This window comes from Pteropus alecto, unplaced genomic scaffold, assembly GCF_000325575.1.
Source record: "Pteropus alecto unplaced genomic scaffold, ASM32557v1 scaffold35, whole genome shotgun sequence".
Classification (NCBI taxonomy): Eukaryota; Metazoa; Chordata; class Mammalia; order Chiroptera; family Pteropodidae; genus Pteropus; species Pteropus alecto.
Window position 1 is genome coordinate 5,573,174 of NW_006437828.1, and position 16,666 is coordinate 5,589,839.

The window sequence follows — 16,666 nt, forward strand, 5'->3', positions numbered from 1 at the left end:
AGATGTGAATCGTCTACTACCCAAAGGTGCTTCCTCAAGGACCTAGGTAGGGGCTGCAGCCCCTTCAAAATGCAAACACCCAGGAAGAGAGCTCGCTCTTTCGTTTACCACTTAGCTGGGGAGGGGAGAGGGAAGAGTGCTAACTTATTTGGGTACCTTGATCCAACTTGCACAACTGCCTCTGGTCATAAAAATACAAGCAATTTGTTTCTCCTCTGCAAAGTGCCAATTAACAAGCCCAGATGGCTTAGTGACATGGGCCAAGACCCACCCTGCCATTAAAGCTCTTCAGTGTCCTTCCTTGAACACAGCTCAGTATTTAAAAGGCTTGCTGCTGTTCATTTGGGTGGAAATGAGCTCAGTTCTAGACTGAAGTATTTTTCCTAATAGAGTAGAATCTGAATAAAATCTGTCTTTACAGACTTGACCTAGAATCTGGTTTTGTTTCTCTTTAAAACACAGTAGATTCATCAGATTCCGATTCCTTTTAACAGCAGAACAGATGTATCCAAGTGTGGCTAGCTCTAAAAATCAGCAGCTTTGCTGCCAGAAGAGGGTGAACTGACTCGGAGCAAAAAACAAAAACCTAGAGCCAGCAGCATTGTCAGTAAAAGTAGCAAATCTAGTAGGAAACAAATAGGGGTTCTAGTTGGGTTGAGTGCTAGAGAATCCAGAAATTTAAGAAATCTCTAGTTAATGAGCAATCCATAAAAGGGTTAAAAAAGCTCTTCACCTATGCCTGGGTAACTCGGAAATGACAGGTGTGCGCTAGGAAGAACTGAGAGACCAGTGCAAAGTAGACCCTGATGCAGATATTAAAATTGCCAGAACTTGTTTGTTTGTTTGTTTGTTTATTTTTAGGCGAGGCACCCCTTGGTTGACCTCACAGATTTCAAGGACCTTGTTAGCTTACAATCCCTTATTTTTTTTATTTTTTATGCCTACAGCACCTGGTCTTCCTAGGTGGTCTCTCATCCAAGTACTAATCAGGCCCAACCCAGCTTAGCTTCTGAGATCAGATGGGATCGGGCTTGTTCAGGGTGGCACGGCCGTAGAAAACTGCCTGAATTTTAAATGCACTCTCCAACCCACACACTGATCTATAGTGGGACAGTATCTTGGCAACAGTAAAGCTATTCCCCTGCCTAATCATTGGCTAACCATTAAGCTATGCACACACAGGAGCAATCCCCAGGAATTCATGATTAAAAATAAATATGAGACTAAAAAGTACTGATAAGAGACATCTGTGAATAAACATCACAGGAAGAAATAATTTACAGATTAAATACAGGCTTTTTTTTTTTTTTTTTTAGGAAAAAAATCAGAATCTTGAGCTCCTACTTTATAATGTGGACGCCTGTCAATAAAAGTTAGGAGAGTGAAAAAAATTAGAAAAGTGTGACCCATCCTCAGAATAATAAAAGCAATCAATAGAAATGGACTCTAAGTGGAACCAGATTTTGGATTTAGTAAACAATGACTTCAAATCAGCTATAGTTGTGGTCAAAGAATAAAAGAAAATCAAGATTCGGGTATTATAAAATATGATGAAAATAACAAAAATGAAATTTCAATAAAAATAGAAAGTACAAAAATGCAATTTTTAAAGTTGAAAATTAAAATCACAAAAATGGAATATATAGATCAGCTTAACAGAAATCGAATAGGCAGAAGAAAGAATCAGTGAAATTGAAGATATAGCAATAGAAATTATTTAATTTGAAGAACACAGAGAAAATTAATGGATGCAATAACAACTGTAAATACATACATACCTAACAAAAATTCCACAAAATACATGAGGCAAACGTGACAGAAGTAAAAGACAAATAAGAAATCACCAATTACATTTGGAGATTAAATATAACGTTCTCAATAACTGAAAGCAAACCAGTAAATCAGCAAGGATAAAGAAGATTGTATCAACACTGTTAACTAACTTGATCAAATTGACATAAACAGAACATTCCACTCACTGACTATAGACTATAACTTTAGCATAATATAAACTTAGTGTGGCAGATAGGAAGGAACCTGCAAAGTCTGTTTGGTGACTCCTCAAGGTGCCCCATTGTTTCTGGGTGGCCCAGCAGGAAATCCTTTACCAAATGTTTGCTCTTTCTCATCTACCTGTGGATTGCCTACTTACTCTTTGAACTCCAGACTCCTGCCTCCCTCTCCTTAGTCCAGATTGACATATAAGCCTCGACCCCCCATTCTTACAGAACCCCCATATGTACATACAGAGTAAATCAGGTTATTTTCTCCTGTTAATCTGTCTCATGTTAATTTGATTATTAGTCCAGCCAGAAGAATTTGGAAAGGTAGGAAAAAAAACTATTTTTCCAGTCCCACATAATTATACCCCAATGAAGCCAAAAACATTAGGTTGATATAACAATCTGAAGGTGCAATTTTAAAAAGATTCACACACACACACATAAATATTATTGAGAGAAAACAGAGTAAACAAATGGTACGATATCTCATGCTCATCAATATTTCTAAGATGACAGTGCCATACTTCCCAAAATAAGCTACAGATTCAACATAATTCCTATCAAAATTATATCCAGCTTTACACATAGAAATTGGTAAGTCATTTCTAATATGTACAGGATCCGATTCCTAGTAATTTACCTGCTTCATCTGTGGCCACTTTTTCCTAGACCCCGCACTTCTGCCATTTTAGTTTCTTTAAGTCTCTTCTATGCTTCCTCCTAAGGCGGGCTTTTTGTACCTGCTGTTTCCTCGCCAGGGGATGCTCACCCACACCTCCCTCTGACTACCTTCTTCAGAAGAGATGGCTTTCCCTTAGCGATGTTCCCCCAGGCCACGCCCTCTCTGCCGTGTGCTCTCTTATTTCCACTTATCTCTGCTCCGGAGTGCGTACTGCCATCGTACTTATGTAATTAATTGAATAACTTGTTGTTTGGTGTCAGTTTCTCCTACTCAAATGCAAGCTTCTCCAGAAAGCCTTAATAATAACATCCAAGGTTCCATTCCCAGGTGCAAGGAGCTCAGTGGTGCTGTTGGCTGTGATGGGAAGCTGACAGGGGCTTTCACTTGGAGTTGGGCGTTAGTCACATGGCGTTGATACCCCAGACCCTTGGATCAGTAGTACCTTCCCTACATGCCTGCATTTTAAGCGCAAGAGTTTATTTCCTGGAGAGTATACATACATTTCTTATGTGCTTGATTAGAAAAAGCGAAATCTACAAATGATCTCTATTTACAGCTGACTGCTTAATATTCAGGATAATTTCACTGATATCAAATTAAAAATAGAGAACAGCATTATATTACTTTTAGTATAACAAATGTACATAGAAAACAATAGTTTTATTATTAGATCAGGAATTTCAAAACATCTTATCTCTATTTTAACTAAACATGATTAGTTTTCCATAGTGAAAAAAATTACAGATTTGGAAATGAAAAACTTGGCCCCTACTATTATATCCCATCTGTAAAATATATCATATCTTTAAAAGTCCTTCCTCACAGGTTTATAGTTAGAATTAAATGGGATAACGTATTTGAAAACTCTTTATAAACTCTAAAATACCGTACAGATGTTAGTCACTGAGTGTGAGTCCATTACAGAGAGGAGGTGAAATCATTCTATTTTATGTTCCCAGTGGATATAGACTTGAAACACATTTACTAGACTGTCAGTTTCTTCCCTGGGAGTTTTGCTAGCATAAGGAGTGCAGCAGAATCGCATTATTAGACCCAGAGGAAATATTTTATTCTCAAAATCATGTGCATGCAGCAACTACAAGCGTGCTTGACTTTCCCATGCAGAAAGTGTGCATGTACACATCCACAGCATGACACATTCAATTAAATTACGAAACCTTTATATGACACATTGAAATTTCTCTCTCACACACACACATACACACACACACCACTGGACTGATTCAAGATATTTTGTTTCTTCAAGCCAGCGAGAGTACTGATTGGACTACCTATAAACTTCAAGTTTTCAGTTGCCCCGTGGGATATTTAAATTGCCTGTCAATGAGGGAGGAACACCTATTAGTGCAGAATCTAATGTTTCTAACAATTACTACAGACTGCTGCATCATATTAGGGGGTATAGGAACAGCTAAGTTAATCACCTACACCATGTCCTTTGAGGACCTGGAAAATTTGTTCTCCAGTCTACCCCAGGAGCGTATTACAGTAATATGAGGGGTGTTATGTCCTTTTCCTCAGAAAATGCCTGAGCTAGTTCATTTTTATCTGAGCAACGATGCAAGACCAAGGCACTGGCCAGTCTCATGGCAAACAGAATCACTTCAGGAGAAATCTTCACTTCACATACCCGTGCCCTGCTTCTGATTCGTTATTTAAAAGGCATCCATTCATTTTGTATAAATGTTGGTGATCGGCTAAGCTTCAGCAGTTACTTTGGGGAAAGAAGATGAAGGTTTGGAATAGCCCAGATGAATTTAATGAATATCTACCCTGTGAGCAGCAATATCGGAGCTGACAGCAGCAAAATTATAGAATCGGAGAAGCCAAAAACATTAAGGCGCAACTGGATGACATCCTTAGGCCCACGACTTTAAAGGGTGGCATGGAATCGTGTGCACATCAAATTAGTCATCAGGTCGAATTGCAAGTGAATTCACCTTCTCTGTAAAACTTTGGAATTCCCACAGAGAGGACTTGGAAGGCAAACATATCCCTAGGTGAGCCGTCAGATCACCTGATCCTGTATAATTACATGGAATGAGAATTTGATACATGACAGTAATTACCTAGCTGAAGGTGCAATTAGCCATTTGTGACCTCATTCTGAGTGGCAACTAATTAACCCTTAATGTCAAAAATGTCAACCTTCATCAAGACACCAAAGAGAAGTACTACATGATCAGCTAATACTTGTTCCAACCTATTAATGGTTGGATCTGTCATTAGAAATGTGAATATATCATTTTTACATCAGCATTTATGTTAAGGTTTGGAATATGTTTTATTTCTTTTATTTTCAGGCTACATTTTCTTTCTTTATCTTTATGCGGTAAAAATCCTTTTCTGAAATAAGCTATCATATGCATATAAAATAATCATCTCTCAGTGAGATAAAACATAATCAGGAGGTATACAGTGAACTATAACTTGTCACTGGCATGGTTATAGAAATAGCAAAGAATGTGAAAAGAGTGGAAACTGTGCTATCATTATCATCATCAACGCCTCTCAAATACTGGCGTCATTGGAAATTGATTATGGTACCTTGATTTTCTCGTAAATGCTAACATCGTAAGAAATGGCCTCTGGGATTATACGGGGAAGCCTAAAACCATGATTCTTTTTAAACCATTAAATACTGGCCTACAATTAACAGTAGTCTATTATTTCTCCTTGTTATTTACTGTCAATACCAACAAAATTAGAAAGTCTACACAATGAACGTGAGTTTGGTTCAAATAAGGAAAAGTGCTATATGTGTTCTTCACAATGCATGGGTTCGTGAGAGTAACCTCAAAGATAATCTTTCAAATAATCAGCAAGGACCTATCGCCATTTGCTCTGAAATTAGTCCAATTACTAAATAAGGTAAATTTATTGAATATATGTTAAAAATATTTATATTACAGATTGAAAACAAAATCTAGCACTGATATTTCATTGTTTTGGATTCATTACTGGAAAAATATGGTATGTGCTGCTGAAATTCTTCTATAGGCTATTCGATTTGATTCTTCTGCCTCATCCAGGTTGTTTCAAGGGTCTAAATTTCACTTAGGTAATTTTATTATTATTTTTTTTAACAGGGAACCAAACTATTTTCTCAAGCACGTTAGAAACTCGTGTTTCTGGAGCAGAACAAGTACACAAGTCTAACATATACTTTAACTTGTACATGTGGCAACGAGTCCTGATCACTTTATCTAGAAGTTCAGAAAGGGTAACTGATTAGAACTTGTTCAAAATATTGACAATTTTGACTATTTAAAATTACTCTAGTTGATGGACATGCCACCCTGAACAAGCCCGATCCCGTATGATCTCAGAAGTTAAGCAGGGTCAGGCCTGGTTAGTACTTGGATGGGAGACCACCTAGGAAGACCAGGTGCTATAGGTGTTAAAAATAAAAAATAAGAGATTGTAAGCTGACAAGGTCCTTGCAATTTGTGAGGTCAACCAAGGGATGCCTCACCTAAAAAATAAATAAATAAATAAATAGATAGATAGATAGATAGATAGATAAATAAATAAAATTACTCTAAAGTCCTATTTTATACTTAAAAATAAGATAAAGACATATCACTTAAATTCCCTTAACTATGATAAAATTTATCTTTGTATTTACTACATTTAGAAAGATATTCCATGATGCTACTATTCCCCTGAAGCTGCCAGGAGAAGCTGCATAGATGGAAGATGCTAAGTTCAATTCGAGATGAGAAGTACCTCTACAGATTCAATAATCTTTCAGACCAGAAAGGAGGTAAAGTCTCTTGTACAGATAGTGAAGCTAGGAGTAAAGACAGAACTAAAGCCAACTACTATTCACTTATTAAATGGAAAGCAAAACATCTGCTTGGTAATGAGATGCAAAGTCGTGTGGTTACAGGAGGTGGCCTGCTTCCAAGGGCTTACTGCATTTGTTCTGGCTTTCCATTTGTTCAGACTGGAAATTAAAACTACATAACACAGATGATAAGCTCAGCAGCCAAAGTGGCACACTGAACCCACCGTGTTCACTGTTCTGGCTTTCATGTTCACGGCTCTGAGGCCCGCGTGAAGTGGGCCTGCTGCTGCACCTTTTCAATGGTGGTGGGCTGCTCCGGGCTCTCTCAATGAGGCCAAAACGCTGCCACTCAATGGATGTGGCAAACTGATGATTCAAAATTACAGTGTTTACTCAAAACAATATAGTTCCATGAAACAGTGTGTAAGCCAAGGGAGAAATTTACATGCGAAGCATGCCTCTTAGCAGTTGATCTTGGTTTTTCTGATTGAAACACATATAATAAAGTCTGGGAAGCCTGTCCATAGTCATACATTTTATATGTGTGAATATAAGTCACCTTTTCATCAACAAAGTTTTCAGTGTTATCACATTCTGCCTTGATACTTTTATAATTGTTAACTGGGTAAATATTTTAAGGAGAAAATATTTCAAACATTTGGCTCAATATTTCAAAACACTGTGAACTGGTTTTATTGCTGAAAATATTTTAATTGAAAAGGATAGAACTTTGTCATTGGTAAGAAATTATAAATTATTTTAAGGTAATATAATGAAAGAGCTTATCAGCTATAAGAGCTTACAAATTTTCAAAATATACAGCAACATTTTTTAAATTGATAGTTTAGCTATTTCTGTTCTGTAAAAAAAATAATGTTCACTCTTATGGGATTAAATTTTTAAATTCAGAAAATATAATTTACACTCTTAAAGCATATATTTCATTAAGCAAAGGAACTGGGATTCAAATGTTCAAATGCGGGTGGCTATGATTATCTCATTTGCTAATGATAACTACATTTAAAAAAAACTCAAAACTTAATAAAAAGAAAAAAGGTGCCCCTATGATTGAAATGGAGAATTTGTTATATTGTTGTCCTCATGTAGAATATCCCATAGCAATCTACTTTTCTGTAATACTTGTCAGACAAACCAAAGTACCATAGAGACAATTTTACACAAAAATTATATAGAGATGTAAGAGGATACATATTGCTGTCTAAGAATTTCTCATCAGTTACCATCTAGGTGGTCATATTCAGAAGGGTGAGAATGTTTACTATTAGAAAATGTATTATAATTCTCTTCCAAATGGTCGGAGGGAAAGCTTCAGTGAGAAAGTTGCCTTTGAGAAAATTCTGATTTTGAAGATTATCTCAATGTGAACAGGAGTACTTGCATTAGAAGAATGGAAAATAAATGTCCCTAAAGGAAAAATGATGTGAATGCACGTTTGTGCACTGTGTGTCTGTGTGTGTACTGGCATGGACAGAGTACAGGGGTGAAGTTTAGAAGAGGCTAATTCACAGAGCCAGAAAATAAACTAATGGAATGGTGAGAGAGGAGAATAAGGTTTCTTTTGTTTTTGTTTTGTTTTGTTTTGTTTTGTTTTTGCTAATAAATAGGGAGCTTCTTTTTGGCGGGATGAAATTGTTAGGATTTAGGAAGTGGCAATGGTTGCATGACCTTTGGAATATACTAAAAACCACTGAATTGCATACTTTGAAAGTATAACTTTTATGTGAATTGTATTTCAAAAATACAAATATTTATTATGTATTAATGTAAATACATAATTATATAACATAATTCATGGAGAAGAGAAACCTCTTTGCTTGAGTGTAATTCCAATTAATAAATGTAGAAATGGAAATAGAGAATCATCATTTGACAAACATCATGGTAATAAAAGTTTCAGGTAATATCAAAAGATATCAAAAATAAAGAGCAAATCTGTGATTAGAAACATGATATTTGCACTGTTGAAAGTATCTACCCACCAAACAAATCCAAAAGCAAAGAAAGAAAAAATAATTTTTTTAAGTATGTAAAGGCCCATTTTCTCATTTATATATATATAGATAAAGGAGTCCTATTTATAGAGTAGTTAAAACAATAACTAATACTTAAGCTAGGTCCATCATATGATACAGCCAAAGAGATCACCAAATTTAAAATTTATTATATTCCATTAATTATAAAATTGCACTTATTCACATTATAAGTATTCTTATCTTACTCTGTGATGGCGCAATTCAGGTTTTCAGTCCCATAGATGTGGTGGTGTGTCTTCATATTTCTTAATCACCACAGGTATCATATTCTCTTGACTGGAATATTCTACTAACAATTGTACAAACACATATTCTGCTTATATTGAAATGGAAACCAGTACCCCCATTCTCCTAAGTGATTTTGAAATAAAAAATCCTCAGTACCAGTTTGAAGACTATCACATTCTCATTTACCTGGATATTTTTTACAATGTCTTTAAATGTAAAAATAAAACACATTTAAAGTACTCTCTGTTACGTCATGTAGTATCTATGATATAAGAGGAAAGCAATATGAACAATCTTTTAGTTTCTGTCCTCAATAGCATTTATGGAAGTAAAAAAAAAAATCTCATATATCAAATAAAAATTCTATTTCTGTTGTATATTTTATTTCACGTTTATGTAATTTTAAATAATTTTTTCATTTGAATTTTTATTCCATTTTATAAATAAGCCAGTATACTAGCATCTACCTGAGATTTTAATTATAAAAAATTCCTCATAATACAAAAGCAATAGCAAAATTTGAATACAGTGATTAAATCATTCAGCTATGAGCACTTCCACAATTCAATTTGATTCCATTGAATTTAACTCCATATATTTTGTACTTACAATATGTTTTACAATCTGTTAGATGGAGATAAAAGATGAATGAGACACTATTGATGTTTTCAAAGATTTTTTGATCTAATCAGGTGAGATATGAGATAAGTAACTGAAATACACTTGCCCAGCAAGCCGTCAGTAAGGCAGGCACTGTTAGTGATGTGTCATTTTTAGCTCTAATTCAAAAGCAAGAGAAACAATCTTGTCATTGCTTTATCACTGAAGATAGGCAACTACCTACAAGTGAGTTCTGGTTATGACTAACCTTTAGTTGGGGACATATTTGGATGGCATACAATAGATAAAACACATTTTTTAGTAAAAAAAAAAAAAAATTATGCACATTCTGACAAGTGGTTCACATTTAATTTCGAGTATGCCACAGCATTCAAAATGTCTAAGAATATCAACTGCTGAGGCACACAAGTCTTTCTTATAGGGTACTTATCCAAATATTGATCATACCTAACAATGCTTAGTTTATAATATGTGACAATATTACAGCTCAAGGCAGTATAGCTCAAGGCCAAATAAAAATATAGAAAAGTAATTGAAAATAAAAAAAAAAAAATAAAGTTTAATAGCTTCGGATTTTTAAATGGAAATCTTCAAGAAAAAAATCAGAGCATAAAAATTGCTAGAATTATATATATAGACACACATGTGTCTGTATGTATTTATATATAAATTCTATATAAAAGTTTACAGGGGTAGGAATGGGAGTATCCACATGTTTCTCAGGCTTTTCAAATCCCTGGATTCCTGTTGTAAGTCACCTCGCCAATCATGTCACCTCCTGCCCACAACGGGAAACTCCGTTCTAGCCTGCTTCATTATTCATTCATTCTGCAACAAAGCCTGCTCTTCTCTACCCTTGTAATATTGTTCACAGAGCCCTCTTCAAACCTCCCTTCCTATTTCCTGTATCTCTCCAATGTTTTTGACCATATACCAAATAGACACCCACCATCACCTGCAATCACTCTCTAAGGATGCCAACCAATAGTGATTTAATTGTTGATTTCCCATGAAAATAATTAAATACGTTTTAATTATTTAGTAAATTATATAGATAGTTATCTTTTGCATTTATTTAATTTTTAAGGTTTATGTCTTATTTCCAAAACATACTTTGAATTCTTCAAGAATAGTGAATGTGCTCTATTTTATTTTCCATATTCCATACAAGGGCATACTAGGTAATGCCATGCACGAAGATTCGCAAAATGAGTGAATAAATAGGTGAATGAATGACTACAAATAGTTTAAGTGTGGAAGGAATGTCATTTGAAAAATGTTTTATTTGATACCACTAAACTATTACCAAATCATAAAGACAGAGAAATAGCAGAAGTTATATTGAGACCTAACAATTCCCTACATTTTCTCATGTGGCGTATCAGTGTATCAGGTTTTCCTACGACCTTAAACAGAGCATAACACATAGCATCACTATAAGCCATGCAAAGTGAGTTTGCAGGCCTGTTACTCATAATTTATTTAAGAAGCTGACCTTTATGACAAATTATATTTGGGGAATGCATTGGTCTTGACGTTCAAATATTTATTTTAAACATGCCACCGACATCTATAGTTTAATGCAACAGAAATTAGTCATGATCAATTCAACATTTGTCCAACTGTGCTAAATCACAAAAATGTATGGTGACCATATCATCGAGCATCATGCATGTGATCAGTGTAACTACATTTTATTTAGCCATATGATGCTTACTTGGTCTCTAACAGCTTAGCACCATGTGGGAGAAAAGAGAAAATTAGTATACGTCAGATAATTTTACTGTTTGTAGGCTCAGCGGTCTATAAGAAAATGTAAATGTTCAATGATAAACACATTAAAGCAAGAACTCTAACCTACTTACTCTCTTGTGTCTATTACTCATTTAGTAAACTTCAACATGCAACAATGCAGTTTCAGAAGTAAATGAAAGGGGTTAGAAGGCTAAAGGAATTTAATTTCAAGATTTTTCTTTTCTTTCCTATAGAGTAATTTAACAGAGTAAGAAAATTAAGCTATTAAAAGATTATATGTGTGTGTGAGTTTAAAAGAAAAAAAGAAGTATCAAAAAATTAACTAAAACTCAGAAAAAAATGTAATCAAACTGCAATTGATACCTTTAAGGATAAGACATACTTTGGGTGGGGGGTAGTTTTCCCTTTAATAGTCTACGTATTAAAACATTCAATGTAGGCAACACTGCATGGTAATTAAGACCACAGTCTTGGGAGCCACGCCATAACCTTGGATAAATTCCAGCTCTACCACCGATAGTGTAAGACCATTTCATCAGTTTCTTCATCTGCAAAATGGGATAACAAAACTAGTGACCTGTGGCAAAACCTCATTTCATGATATCCATTTTCTCTTTCTTCCTCTTAGTAGCAGAAACCTGCAGGTTTCGACAGGTCACAGGGCACCCTACAGAGTTAAACTCCAGGCCCCCCTTGCAACCAGTGGTGGCCGACATTATATGAGAGTGTTGGGTCACCCCGTAAGGTCAAAGAGCTCACCCAGTTTCTTTTTTGCCCCTTATCACTAGTTAGAAATTGTCAGTAACTGAAGTAACTGGGACACAGAGGTAGAAATTGCCTGTTGAGGATGACAGAGTCATTATACTAGTCTGGCTCCCTGGATAATGACGTAGAACAAAGCCTATAATGCCACCAAGAGCAACTGAACAAGAGGGAAATAAATTTCTATCTTCTTTAAAAATTCTGTTATCTTTCTTTTAGTTCCTTAACCTATGTTTCTATCATAACTAATGCACTATTTCATAGCGTTGTAATGAGAATTAAATGACCTACTATGTGTAAAGCATACAGAACAGTACCTGACAAATACTAAATTCTATAAAATGTTTGCTATTATCATTTCGATTATTAGTATTAATTTTTTAAGCATAAAGCAACCAGAAAATGCTACTGTACTAGGAACTCAGAATAACTAATAAAATGAAATAGAACCTCAACACCCAAGATTAGCTACTCACTCTTAACTCATATAACATTGACAGATTCATTTTATACCTCACCACCATGACACAAAAAGGCAGGGGAACTAGGTGTGATACTTAGAAAACCACATTACGTTTAATTTATTTTGTTGTTCTTTTTTCTAATTAATGCATAAAGAGAAAATGAAAATAAAGAGAGACTTGATTAATAGTGTGGTCTTTGGAGGGTTCATTTCATGTGCCAGCCCTGAACTTTACTGTCTGAGCAAATCATCTGAATGTGCTAACCTTCGGATCCTCATCAATGAAATGATAGTACTAACGGTGTGTACATAGCTGACATTTGGCTGCTTCCTTGCATCTTTTAAGCTGCTCCCTAGTGTGTACCAGCCACACAGGGTGGATTGGATTGACTCCCTCTCCATCCCAGTGGTGAGACCAACTGGTCTGAGCCAGTATGAGTTACCATTATTCCTTTGCTACAATGATTGGTTCATGTAACCTAAGCCAATAAGCATATGGCATCCCTTGGCCAGTGGGGTTCTGTGTGTGTGTGTGTGTCTTTAGAGCGGGTAAAATCAATGACATCTGGTACTGTATGATGGTGCATAGAGAACCACTTCTCTTTACCCTTGTGGCTAAGGAGGTTAGAGCTCCAGGGATGTCGTACCACCATCTTTCAAAGTTATTGCAAAATTAAAATGCACACAAAAGCAGGGTCTAGAGAGCCTTATAAAAAGATGACCAGGATCTTACTGACCCAATCAACCTCTGGACTTTACAGTCTTATAAATCTCTTTTAAGTTTCGAACCAGTTCAATCTGTTTTTTTTTGTTGTTGTTAGATACAATCAGAAGTACTTAACTGTCTTATAATGTTTACTGTGTATAAAACTGTTATAGGAAACACAGTGATCTGCATATTGTAGAAACCCAATTACTACTAGTTTTATAATGAAAAACAAGAGTAGTCATATTTATATGCATTAAGATATTTTTAGAATATTCTTAGAATGCTCACCAAGTATTTATATGGAATGAAGCTGTTAAATGCTTCATTTAAAAATTAGCGTATGTACTTTCTAAAATACAATATATTACATTAGATCCATTATACGACTTCTGAAAGGAATTTCATATACTGCTTAGAACACAAGAAGAGCTCACTAAGTTGTATTTCTTCTATTTTATACATTAAACACCACTGAATCCTAAATCAAACTAAATCTAATTTTAGTTCACCCATTTTTAGCTGTTATTGGCAGCTATGCGTATCTCAGGAAACCTCCTGCCTAAACATGGAAGGCTTGAAAATGGCCAGTTAGGAACTTTACATCTGAAATCACTCAAAAAGAACTCACTGGGTAAGCAAAGCGCAGGATGAAATTAAATGCATTCCAGGTAATGGTAAAATGCAAGATAAAGGGCACAGGGATTCTGGGAGAAAGAAAGCTTGGCTTTAATTAAAATGGAGCCTTGGGAGTTAAAATGGTGCCATTTTTGAAAAGACAAATCCAGAGGGTGAAATTTCAATGAGGTATAATCACAACCTTTGCTGAACGGCACACGAAGAGAATGCATGGGTAGACGCGGCCTGATGGCGAACACATACCTATCACACACAAAGTACATCGCATCGCATGTGTTATCTTCCTGGCATCTCTTAAATGTCCACAGTAGAAAAAATGCGTACATTGTGCTGACTGTGCTTTTGTTACCTTTTCTTCTTTGATGAACTGACCGACCTTGTCGACCGCCACAGGCTACCGTGTAAAGGTGGCATGGCTTATAGTTAATAAGTTCCACTATTAAGACTATTTCAGGTGGGGGAAATCCAAGTACAACATATGAATATAGAAATATTACTTCACTTAATGAGTTAAAATAATCAAAAATCTAAGTAAATGCTGCAATTCAAACATGTAGAAAAGTAGAGTTAGAATGAGTAAATGACGCATTATGGAGGGAAAAATGGTATAAGAAATTGATATATCTTGAAAGAAATGAAAAACAAGTGAAATCTTTAATTTGGACTTTTTTTTTGGTAGAATCAACCACAACTATGTTCGGAGCAGTACTAGAAACATTGTGGGCTTTGGGTTCAGACAGTTCTAAATTCCCTTCTAGGCCTGCCATCTTCTGGCTCTGTGATAAGGCCTCTCGCAGTGTGTTCATGGTACACTAGAGATCTCTCTTTCAGGCTTGCTATAAAGATTAAGAAAATGTGACTAAAATAGTTTGGAAATTAAAAGTCACTTACTGTCCATGTAAAACCATCATTCATTGACCAGGAAAAGGAGTCATTATAGTTACATCAGTTAGGGAAGGGCGAGCTCCAGCAATAAGCAATCCGAACATCGCAGCGGTTAACACAGCAGGATTTTTCCAACTCATTTACAGCCTGCAGTGGGTGTTCAGGTTAACAGGGCAGCTAGCTCTCCTCCATAAAACCAACTGCTCAGGATCTATGCTTGTAGTGGCTCTACTGTGTTCAGCAATTGGTTTGCAAGGAAATTTGAGTATCCACAACCCAGTAAGGTACAAGAAAATAAACGATGTGAAGGAGCAACTTCCTAAGGAGGATATTTCATGGCCTGGGCAGTTCTCACTCCATTCTGAAGGGGAATACTCTCCACAGCCCCCCTGCGAGGGGCCTGGCAGTCTAGCTGTGTGCCCAGAAGAAAGAGGACCCCGATGTTGCTGGGCAGCCAGTGGTATTTGTCACAGGCAGCCCCTCAAGCCACCACATATCTATACAAACCCTTCTTTCTATAAAGAGCAGAGCTCGTCCCCTCCCAAGGAAGACAAGCCAAAGTTCCTTCCAGTACCTCCATCCATATGAGATTCTAGAGTCTCTAGGTGATTCACAATCTTTTTCATTGGGTCTGGCTGTGGTTCCTCATGGTGCAACCATTTATAATATAAAACACAAGCTTTTCATTTTCCCCCTATCCAAAGAATGAAGGAGGAACACAGTAAGAATAGTTAAAATGTCCATTCTGCAACAGGAGACTCAGAAAAACTTAGCAGTTACTGGACTCAACACACATGGACTCCCACTGGGTAATTCCGAGACAAACCCTATCTCTGGCAATGGAATGATCCTCGATTCAATGCAAATTCTACTCCACATTCCACCGTTGTTTCTCTCATTCTCTCTCAATTTATTCAGCCATGGCTAACTTCAGGATGTCTGAGAGGTGGGCGTGAAAGGAAGACCTTTATTATTACCTACTCTTGTGCTTGCTACAACTCTGTCTCCTCTTTTAACTGAGAGTTCTTCAGAGGCCTTTGTTTCTCAAGCATTTTTTCTCTCTTATTTCCTGACATTTGGGGGTCCACTGGTCAACAGCTTTTCTAATGATTTGGAACTCTTGGCTTCAAGAATGGTGTACACTCTTGAATCTTTGCATGAAAATCAACCGATTACTGGCTGAGCCTACCTTTTTTTTTCAATACCAAAAGTTGCAAGTTATCAATCCACAATAGTCTCCTAGGTTTTCCCAACTTCCTTTCATAGAGCTACCATCTCAAAAAATAGTTAGATCACCCTCCAAGTTGCCACAGATTCAATTTTACCAAATATTTTGCCACAGCACATAGGTCACTGGTTTTCCAGCCTGCTAGATATGCTTGTTTACCACCCACTGCATGACCACTAAGCCCATGGAGTATGTATTAGTACTCTGCATTTTTTACTACAATAAAAAGTGTACCCTACTTCACATAATTAATAGCATTACAACATTTAGGGTTTGCTAGCTTCTAATCTTCAGTAGACTCCAAAATTTCAGTGTCTTAATACATTAGAAGTTTATTTCATTCTTAGTCCTAGTGATAATTGAAGACAATGGGAAACCTTTCTTACTGTGGAGGATAAAGACCAGAATGCAGTCTGAACTCAATTCGGCTGAAACGAAAGGTGTTTTAAGAACTGGATGAGGGGGAGAACATCGGCCACTGGTGCCTGCTAACGGACTTTATACCCGCAAAAAGTAAACTTGTTCTTATCTTCAGGACAGGAGGCGGTTTGACAACTTGGAGGAAGACAGGAGACTTTAGGGGGACACTGCAGAAAACTGCATATACTTAAGATTAAGTATCTTAATTTTCAAGAAAAGAACTCAAGTTTAGGTAACCTAAACAGAAAGGGAAACCGTTTTTTGGGTTTTTTTTAAATCTTAGGTGGTTCATTCAATCTACAAAAGTCCTAAAGAATACCCAATTCAAAACCACTCACTAAATGCAAACAAAAGTGGGCCAGGGGAGGGAGGGAGCAATTGGGGGGATCGTTTTCTGAACTATATAGAT

The 16,666-nt window shown here is 36.2% G+C and overlaps 2 pseudogenes; one reads left to right on the top strand and one right to left on the bottom strand.

Moving 5' to 3' along the window:
• Positions 1–938: 938 nt before the first annotated feature.
• LOC112482281 lies at positions 939–1,057 on the bottom strand (annotated as a pseudogene).
• Positions 1,058–5,987: 4,930 nt separating this feature from the next.
• Positions 5,988–6,106, top strand: LOC112482200 (annotated as a pseudogene).
• Positions 6,107–16,666: the final 10,560 nt, after the last annotated feature.